Raw genomic sequence first — 10,178 nt, forward strand, 5'->3', positions numbered from 1 at the left:
TGCAACCATTCTAATGGCTCCTGAACTGCCGCACATGACCCAGGCTGAACTGAGACAAATGCAATTGAAAGACTTGGAACTGCGCGAAGTGCTCCATGCCAAGGAAAATAACGCCAAGGGGCCAGCAGACAGCAGAAACCTGCCCAATCACCAGATCCATCACAAGGAATGGAAATCGTTAGTGATAAAGGGAGGAGTGCTGTACAAGGAGAGTCAAATCCAAGGGTGATTTATACACCAGCTTGTGCTAATACGCTCATTACATCCACTAGCACTGCGCGCCCTTCATGATCAACATGGGCATCTGGGAAGTGAATGAACACTAGAGTTAGCCCGAAGCCGATTTACTGGCCTCACTTGGGCCCAGAAGTAGAAGAGTATTGCCACACCTGTGCCAGATGCATCGCCTGGAAAACTCTCAGCCATCCAGCCACAGCACTTCAACACCTACAGAGCTCTGGACCCATGGATTCTGTGTCTGTGTCAACTTCCTGATCATTGAGCTTAACAACAGTGGAACTCAGAACATTTTGGTAGTGACAGATCATTTTACCGGATATTCCCAAGCATATCCTACTAAAGATCAGAAGGCTACCACCATAGCAAAGGTACTCTGGGACAAATTCTCTGTGCATTATGGCTGGCCTGCTCTCCTACATTCCGATCAAGGGCGAGACTTTAAATCCGAGCTCATCAAAGAACTCATGCAGTTGATTGGGGTGAAGAAAACCAGGACATCCATCACCCACAGGGGGATGCGCAAGCTGAATGTTTCAATCGCACGTTGTTGTGTATGCTGGGAACGCTGAATACCGAAGAGAAACCCAAGTGGAGTCAACATGTGTCCACTCTAGTTCATGCATACAATTGTACAAGGAATGACAGCACTGGGTTCACAATGTATCAGTTGATGTTTGGAAGAGATGCCAGGCTACCCATAGACTTGGGTTTTGGGGTCTCCTGTGATGGAACTGGTGTAGAGAACTACCGCAAGTATGTGAGAGACCTTCAAGACCAATTGTCCCAAGCCTTCCAACTGACACAAGCCGCTGCTGAACAGAGTGTTTAGCAAAACAAGAAGAGATAGGATGAAAAAGTCAGGTTCCACAACCAATAACCTGGTGATCGGGTGCTCATCAGGAGTTTAGGGAAGAGAGGACAAAACAAGTTGGAAGACCTCTGGGAATCTCAGCCCTACCTTATTGAGCGACAATTGACATGGTTGCCTGTGTTGTTCAGACTCAGAAGGGAAGGCACCCCAAGGGATTTGAAGACCCGCCACCGGAAACACCTCCTACCCGTAGGGGATGGTGTGGAAATGGATCTGACAGTTGCTGAAGTTCCTCTTTCCCCCAGTAAGAGGAGCACCAGAACTCATCAACAGGAGTCAATCCACAGGGAAGTCCTACACCCTGCAGGTCCAAGTACTGTATCGTCTGTAGCCTCCAGCTCAAAAGAGAAGGAAAATGATGAGGATGAAGAGACTCCAACTCCAGAAGGTGCCCAAAGACTCTCAGACATTCAGGCTAATCAAGAAGATTAGGAAGGAGATGAACATTCTGAGGGCTTAGCCATAGCCTACTGGAATGAAAGTGTGGATACAACTCTGGGTCCCTCAGGACCGTCTGAGAACAGGAGAGAGGTATTGGCATTTGGGCATACTGACATTTTCGTCCCACCACAAGAGGAACACATACCAAAGCCAGACTCTGCGACAATGGACAGGACTCCTACAACAGTAGACCATCAAGAAGCAGCATCTGAAGATCACTCGGAGGCATATGGTGAGCTCTGGCGATCTCACGGAAAGGTCAATCCAGTCAGAATGTTGAGCTACGATACTCCTGGAGCACAAACTGAAGCTATCAGATGGGTAATTCCGGTTCAAGCTACTACCTGTGCTGATTCATACCCTAAGAAACCCATCTGTTATGCTCAACCATGGTTTGATTGGTAAAACATAAGTTTCTCTCTATGTATGCATGTATGTATAAATGGGATTTATGAAGTGCCAACCTAGCTCTGAAGCAATGGAGCATTGTACAAAGGGGGCATACCCGCAGGGTTGCAAGCAGGGAGTAGAGGTAGCGGAGGATCTGGGTTGGGTAGTAGGAGGGGTTGATAGGGTTGAGTTAAGTGCTCAGTGTTTGGAGAGATGTTCTTTGAAGAGTAGGTTTTTCAATTCCTTCCTGAAGTGTGGGATGGAGGGAGGAAGTCTTATCTGCACTGGTGAGCTGTTGCAGAGACAGGGGGACTGGCAGGAAAGTCTCTTCTTGCTTTCTCTTCCTGTTTGTAGGTGTTTTCAGCCTGGCGATGTGGTGGATTCTAGTGGTTTGCTGGCCTCCGGAGATGGTGAGCTTCTCTGCCAGGTAGAGTGGTGTTTGATGCGTCTGCTTTATAGGTGAAGCAGGAAGTCTTGAACATGATGATTGCTTGAAGAAGTAGCCAGTGGTCTATGCAGCATGCGGGGCAGCTTTCAGAGGGGCCAGGGTGGCATTTGCAACTGCTGTGAGTAGGGGTTGATACTATCCAGGCCTGAAATAAATCATTTTGGTTTTGACACTAAAGTATAAGGTTGTATTCCTCCTTTTCAAAATTCTGATTTCTTGTACACATTGGGATCCCCTAACACATACAACCCATGCAGGAATGCAAGATGCATCAATTGGTATAAAGATTTGTATTTTTTACCATCACCTGTCATGGCATCATTATTATGCTGTAAGGAAGCTGTGTAACTGTGGAGAGAGATGTCTGCGTCTGCTTGAGTGCATTTTCAAGTCTTATGTTACTCTTTATTGAAAACTGCGCAGCATTTATCTTTGTGTAGTTTTGCTGATTTCAGAAATTACCCTTTTATATGCAGTGTTGAAAAGAAATGACATGGCTCAGTAAAGTGCAGGCTGCTACAATAGTTACTGTGCTAATCATACAGCCAGCCACAAGGGATGAATTGCAGCTGGGCTGGCTCAGCCTTTCAACATTCCAATGTGGAGAAATTGTTTAATATTATGATGGTAAACTGTGGCATCTGATATTTGCGAGGCTATGAAATGGAAACATTGGCCCTCATTAGGACTCCGGCGGAAAACCATGGTGCTATTAGCACCATGGTCGATGCCGGAGTCCGCCATGGCGGAATGGGGAATTACCACCCCATTCCAAGGTTGGCGGGGCGGTAATTTCCCATGCCACCCTGGCCCTTCCCCATTCCCATTTTTGCCCCATAGGGCATAATGGGAATGGGGAAGGCGGTAAGTACGGTAGCGCAAATTGCGGTACCGTACTTACCTCGAGAGTCCCTTTGCGGGCCCCTACTTTAACGGCTGGTCTAGACCAGCCGTTCAGGTTGGGTCCCGCAAAGGGACCTCGTAATCAGGTGTTAAGGGTTTAACAGCGCTGACACCTTTTACGGCGCCGTTAACCCCTTAATGCCAGGGTCCTAATGAGGGCCATTATCTTAGTAACCAAAGCAAAAATTAAGTAATGCACAAATATTGTATACTTAAGGCCTGATTCACAGAAACCTTTTATAATGGCTCAATCCCATTGACAAATGCTCTGTGAATCAGGACCTTATTGCATAGAATTAATTTTGTTGATTTCAGGGATAACATATGAACACAAAGGCCTTTACTTCTAATGGTGTTCATTTGTATCATCGAAGTGAACTACTTTGTTGTAATTCACTTTGATGCAGTTACTTTGTGGGTAAGTCATTCATAAAGGTATGTTTGGGAATACAGGTGGGTTGGGAGGGGTAGAGGGTAGCTGTGAGGTGGCTAGGGGAAACGGGGCAACTCACCATTATAGATAAAGCAACACACAAAGAAATCCAAGTAACTGCATTGAATTGATTGACAACAAATCAATTACCTTTGATGAAACAACGTAGAACCCAATTCAATTGTTTTATGTGTTTAGAAATAACACAAATTCATGACATTTAAAAGCAAATGGGAGATAATACTTCTTGCAATTTTAATGTGAAAAAATGTTTTTCTTTGATAATCTCTAACACCCTGTTTGCCACTCTTTGATAAGCCATCACTTAATGGTATGGACTGGCACTGCCCCTTCCTTGCAGATGTGGCCCTGTAGCCCTGGGTGTAACATGGGCCTAGAACCTTGCACCTGTCATTAGTCTGGCTGCAGTCTCGAGTACAGCCCAGGAAGATGCAGAAGTAGGTTTCGGAAGACCCACTGGCAAGTACATTTCCAGACCCTACCGCGGAAAAGACCAATGGCCGATTATTGTACGAAATTGGTCCTCAGTCAAAATAAGTGTAGAAGAAAAAGTTGGATATTGCATATAACAAAAAGTTGAATATTGCATACAACAAAAAGTTGGATATTGCATACAACAAAAAGTTGGATATTGCATACAAAAAAATATGGTATTGCTGGCGAAGGTCCTGTTATCTCCACGGTTTGCCACTAAAAAGGGTGAGTCCGGGGTGAGACCCAGAGATGACCATACATTGAGAAAGATAGGCTGGTCCTACTAAAACAATCTTGTCAGTATGAGAAATAGCTGTACAGTTGCCTGGGGAACCAAATGAAATCAGAGTTCAAAGTGAATGTAGGCAAGACTATAAGATTTGGAATGTCCAAGGGTAATGAGATGCAGAAGATGATGTCATAATCAGAAATTCCAAGGGAGATGAGATGCAGCGTGGCATAAAACAATCACAAACTTCCCGCTGCAGGCGAAAAAGCATCCTTTTTCTACCCAGATCTTGAACCTAAAACGCAAAGCAGCTGAATTCCTTCCTTCACTGAATGTGAGTACTCCACACCTTTGACTATGCTGTATTTTCGAAGGTTGACTCCCTCCCTTTAAAGAACGCCATATTGCCTGAAACCCTACAGATGCATTGTGTGCCTTCCCCTCACCACCCAAGAAGTGTAACACAGTCCTTGAAACTTTTGTGTGACCCCATGCTGGACTAAAGTGCCAGAGGGATCCCAGAGACATGGGGTACTGGGTGTACTGCTCTCCCTCAGTTTAGGACGCATACATATATATATACTTATAGTAATACAAAATATAAGAACATTTTTTAGGGCATTTTTATAGTCCTTAAGACAACACCAAAGGTTAAAACAATCTTTTGTGTGTAGTATTGTGCATGTACATTTATATATGTTCTTGCTCAATAAACAGCCTCCTCTTCCATCATTATTAACCCCTGGAAAATTACAATAATGTCATCAGATATTGGTAGGATTTAGCAGTTGTCATTGATGCTGATGTGTCAAAAGTGTTGCAACGTTTCCAATTGTCATGAGTGTAAGGTATTGCTCTAGTTTTCCACTTCACCTTGAAAACTGGAATCCGGAATGGACTACTATGCTATGCATCTTTAATCTCCAAAGAAATCAGGGTTTCATTGATTTTCTAGAGCAACATCAGAGCTCTGGTCTGTAAGGGATATATAGCCAGTGTCTAACTCCATCCGTGGTGGGAACTCTGCATAGCCTGTGTTCGATACGTTTAGGCAATATATTCTGTAAGTTGACTATATACCTCTCGGCCTAATTGTCTGGAACCTGTTCATGGCCCGATTCTGTACCCAAAGATCTCAAAACCTTACTGTGTCGATGTCCTAGAGATTAGATGAGTTATGGTAAACACACTCTACAGATGAGCAAACCATGAAATTTCAGCCAGTGATACCACTGCATTTGTTGAAATTCATTAACATCAGGGGTCTCTGGTTCCTTTGGCTTTGAATGTAGGGAATGACCTTTGAAAGCCTGTGTGGCTTCAGTAGGAAAATGAAAGGTGCTGAAGTAATGTTACTAAAATGATAAATAAAGCTCTGCTGGAAGCTGAAGTTAGACAACAATTGCATGGAAAGGCTATGGCCCTTTTGCCTGCTAATGAACTCTGCCTTAGAGGCGGGATGAAATAAAAGTGAGAGAAAGATTCTGTGGCACCGACTTGACATGCAGACGTACCTTTCCTACCGCGCGACCTTCTTCGCCTCTGGATCCTTCTCTTGTGCCTTGTTGAGGGTTTCTGCCGCCTGTGTGGAGAGCGTGTACCACTGTGGCTACGGAATCGATTATACCGGGCCATTTTCTTGGGTAGATTTGATTAAAATGAACTGGCAGCTTTGACAGGTGGCTGTGTTGGTTCAGTCCTTAAGGCTTTGGTTGGCAGTGAGTAGGTCCCATCCTGCTGTCACTCACCAATGTGAGCCTCATTGTTAGGTATTTGAAACTGCTGCTTTACCTAATATTTTGACCTTATAAGGAGTCGGCTGTGCAGTGGGAGGAAATTTTGTTGGATATATTTTGCAATTGTATTGAAACAAATAGGAAATCGATATGTTCTGCCTGTAGAAGTCATGGATCAAAAAAGGACGTTAATTACTGAAAGGGGTGGTAAATTAATGGAAGGTCCTTCTAGCAATGTCGGTGGGGGAACAAATCCGGGATAGAACTTAATAGACAGAGTGGAACTTTCCAAGCAGAAAAGCAAAGTTAGCTTTGGAGAGTAAGCAGAGCTTACAGCATTATGGCAGAAAAGGAATGATCTGTCTGGATAGGGCTGATAAAATATTATATATAGGTATCTCAGACACCCTCAGATGTCAGCAGGCCTTGGAACGTCTTGTGGGAACCCTGTAGGAAGGATTGTACCCACGGAAGAATCCTATTCATTTATACCGGTCTTGGATACTTGGATGTTATGAAATCCGAGTCTATTAGATATGAAAAACTACTCTGTAAAACTGGATGTAACCACAACATTCTGAAAATCTGAAGCAAAAGAATCCAATTGGTTGAGATTTGTTTCAGAAGGCACGCCTGCCAATAACTTGTTTTTCCTCATTCATCTTAAAAAGGCAATCATGGAAGGAGCTCCAGGTACTCCAGTCTTGCTTAAGGTTAGGAGGAGAAATCTTTAAATCTAAGCCTTTCTGTACTACACATAGATGCCTGACACCAATTCTACAATGGATGCTAATTCAGTGCATCTGGAAAAGGATTTTCATATTTCAACTTTGTGCTCCAATGAAGAAACTGACCCCTCTTCAGGACATTCATGATAACCATGAACATATAACATTTGAAAACAATTGACAGAACAGTAGTTCGTGTGCAGAGCGTACACCTTCTGCCTGCTCCAGATCACAACGAAAGGAGTGCTTTAAAGTGTATAAATGTAGAAACCCAACGTTGAAATCATAAAATGCTTCTTGAGAGGTCATGGCATACCTTCTGTGGGGCGTGCCTTGGATATTCGTCACATTTAGAACTTGCCATTGTATCAGTTGGACTCCACTTAGATGTAATGGTTCCAACTCACAATGATTTGGTATGGAGAAAAAAGGTAGGTGCCCAGAGCATGTAAGATTTCTAAAGTCATGTATATTTGCAATCTCAATGTTTTGGGCTGGAGAAAAACAGGAGATTCATAAGGCAACTTTCGATTGCTCATTGGCCAATGGAATGCACAAATATTTGTTCAAGTACACCGTGAGGGTCCTCCGGACATCTCCTGTGCAGGTCAAGTCTTCGTGAATGTGATTTAAGATTGGTGGTTTAATCCTTAGATGCTGCAGGCATCTTCTCAATTACACTGGAAGAAGTCTTTGTTAATTGGTTCCAGTGTGCTAGAATTAAGGATCAACTAAGGAAAATGAAGTCAACAGTACAATTATGAAATCACACACCTTTGCAGGTTTTTAAGGGACAAATACACACATGTGGCAAACAGCTACACAATTGTAAATGATAATAGCATGTATAATTATGAAGACAGTCTTTTTTTAAATGAACGGTAATGGAGATTTTGCTCCTTTGGAATGGCATAGTTCTAACCATCTTACTGGAACGATATGACTTTACTAAAGCTCCTACAATTCTGTGATATTAAAATAAGTTCCACATTTCTTTAAATTAGTCTGTGATTGTTGAACCTCTTTAAGGTGCCACTTTGCTGGAAGAATCCCTGTTTAAAGTGTTATTTTGAGATCATGACATTATTCTGAGCTGTCAATTAAAATCATGGAAGCTCTGAAAATGACATCAAAATGAGACCTCATTTGTAGTTTGAGCCACTCAACATTCTTCCCGTTCCAACCAGGATGGGGTGATCTGGACTGACAATTGATGCTACAAGGGTTAGACCTATATGAGATGCTCGAGATGCTGGAATGGCACACACGAAGTGTGGGAAATGAGTGGTGATGTTCAATCATATTTCTCCTTAAGTAAAAAAAAAAAAAGAATATCAGCGAAGGATGTTGGAATGATATGTCCCAATGCCTGTAAGTTTTAGTAAATTGAATAGCTGCAGGCCAAAAATGGACATTAAATGGCTTCCGGTCTTCTACCTCTGAAAAGAGTTAATTAAAATGAATAACAACAATGGAATTATTTGCTGAATATGAGACTGACAACATTTTAGAAGACCTAAATAAAGGTTCTATCGACAGCATGGTGAATGTTAATTACAAGGGCCCTGGCTGCTACATACTCATCCCATGTAAAACCATTGAGCTCCGGCCTTTGTCAGGTCCCACCACTTGAAATGGCTTAATATCCCTTAAAAGGACATTGACAAAAGGCAACTATTGACACAGCGCACAGCTGGCTGATGTCATAATGGCTGCTGGCTATATATTTTGAGGGAGCCAGCAAGAGCAAGTATTCATCAGCTGATCCTGGCACTGAAAGGATAACAACAAGAAGATGGCATACCGAAGGGGGAGAAGTAGGAGCAGGAGTGCACGTAGGAGGAGAAGACGACGCTCCCCCCGCAGGAGGAGGAGGCACGGGGGCCACAGGAGAAGAAGACACTACTCTAGAAGAAGGCGGCACGGTAAGTGAGGAAATCCATTTTGGGAGACCTAAATGGCAATCTTTGGGGAAGGTGCTGATTACTTGCTCTTTTAAGTGTTGTAACGTTGGGCTTGCACTTTCGTCATAGGGTACAGACGCAGGAGACGCGGTAGAAGATAAACTGCAAATGTGGCCGAATTCCTGTTGCATGCTGCCTGGGTCATGGAAAACCGACCAGTCCTGTCCTCTTCTGAAAGACCACGGAAAGCTGAGAAAGAGCAAATGGAAGAAACAGTAATAGATCCAGAGATAACAATGATCAGATACAGCAGGAAACAGCAAATAAATTTAGCAAAATTCAATGACTTTTGTTCCTAGATTCATTTCAGCTGCTCTCTGGGGATGTGTATAGGGTGTGTTCTGGCTTATTTGCTTCCTAATGCAAAATGTGCTTTGGTGCTTTGTGACAGGTATAAGACAATGGTACAGGTGACGGTTTCAGGTGAAACCTAAATATGCTTTTAATGATGACCTAAACCGTGAACTAAAGAGGCAAAACCAAGGGGGTTCCTTGAAATATATGAAGTAGTATACAGTGTGAGAATCCTAAACATAGGTCTTGAAACCGTGTCTTGGTTAAATCTGGTACAATATTTAGGATATCAGTCCTGTTCTCGGCCAAGACACTGTTGTATTCCCGTGGATGTAAAAATCAAATATGGGGGTTGATGCACATTGTAAATTTAGACAAGGTTTCCCCGATTATTTTAGACCAATTGTGGGCAAAGGTAAGCATGTGTTAGATATGCCTTGCCAGGATTGGTACATATTGAATGCCCCCAATATCTGAGGATCGTAAAATAATGGTTGGGAGTTTAGTGAGCTCACAAAAATTCTGTATCATGGAATACACACAATGTCCAATCATATTCAATTTAAAATATCTTTTCAGAAAATACACATGAGCATTATATTTAAAACCACCAAAAATCTGCAGATTTACAGCTTGTATTCCTCTAACCTGTAGCCAGTTAATTCACATTCATTAACATAGTACGACATAATTCATGGTAGCCAAACACCTGTAATTCATGGTAGCCAACACCTGCCTTTGTAAATGCTATATCTATTTGCAGAATAAATAGATCACAACAATCGAAAATACTTACGACACTGACAGCTCCAAAAATATTGAAGTAAAAGAAAAAAGTAAGCCAACAACATCAATTCTGCCTCAGTGTTATTGTACGATAGTTCATGATGGTGTTTATTGTCATCCATTAATGTGGGGGCATTCATACTTTATTGCAAACAAGGGTGAGAGACCAGAGGCCCAAAGTATTAGAATGTCGAGAGAGCTTTGATGTACCCAGGCATGT

General features: G+C 42.8%; 2 long non-coding RNA genes across 2 annotated transcripts in view; one reads left to right on the forward strand and one right to left on the reverse strand.

Annotated features, from left to right (window-relative positions):
- LOC138568680 (uncharacterized) overlaps positions 1–6,200 on the reverse strand; it is a 42,204-nt gene extending 36,004 nt beyond the window's left edge. The window contains exon 1 of the long non-coding RNA XR_011302981.1: positions 5,965–6,200. This is a non-coding gene — a long non-coding RNA (uncharacterized lncRNA). The remainder of the gene's footprint in view (positions 1–5,964) is intronic.
- A 2,462-nt stretch (positions 6,201–8,662) lies between these two features.
- Positions 8,663–9,161, forward strand: LOC138568694 (uncharacterized). Its single transcript, XR_011302982.1, has 2 exons — positions 8,663–8,839; positions 8,948–9,161. It is a non-coding gene; the product is annotated as an uncharacterized lncRNA (long non-coding RNA).
- Positions 9,162–10,178: the final 1,017 nt, after the last annotated feature.

Source organism: Ambystoma mexicanum, chromosome 1p (assembly GCF_040938575.1).
Source record: "Ambystoma mexicanum isolate Mex_15411 chromosome 1p, UKY_AmexF1_1, whole genome shotgun sequence".
In the NCBI taxonomy this organism is placed as follows: domain Eukaryota; kingdom Metazoa; phylum Chordata; class Amphibia; order Caudata; family Ambystomatidae; genus Ambystoma; species Ambystoma mexicanum.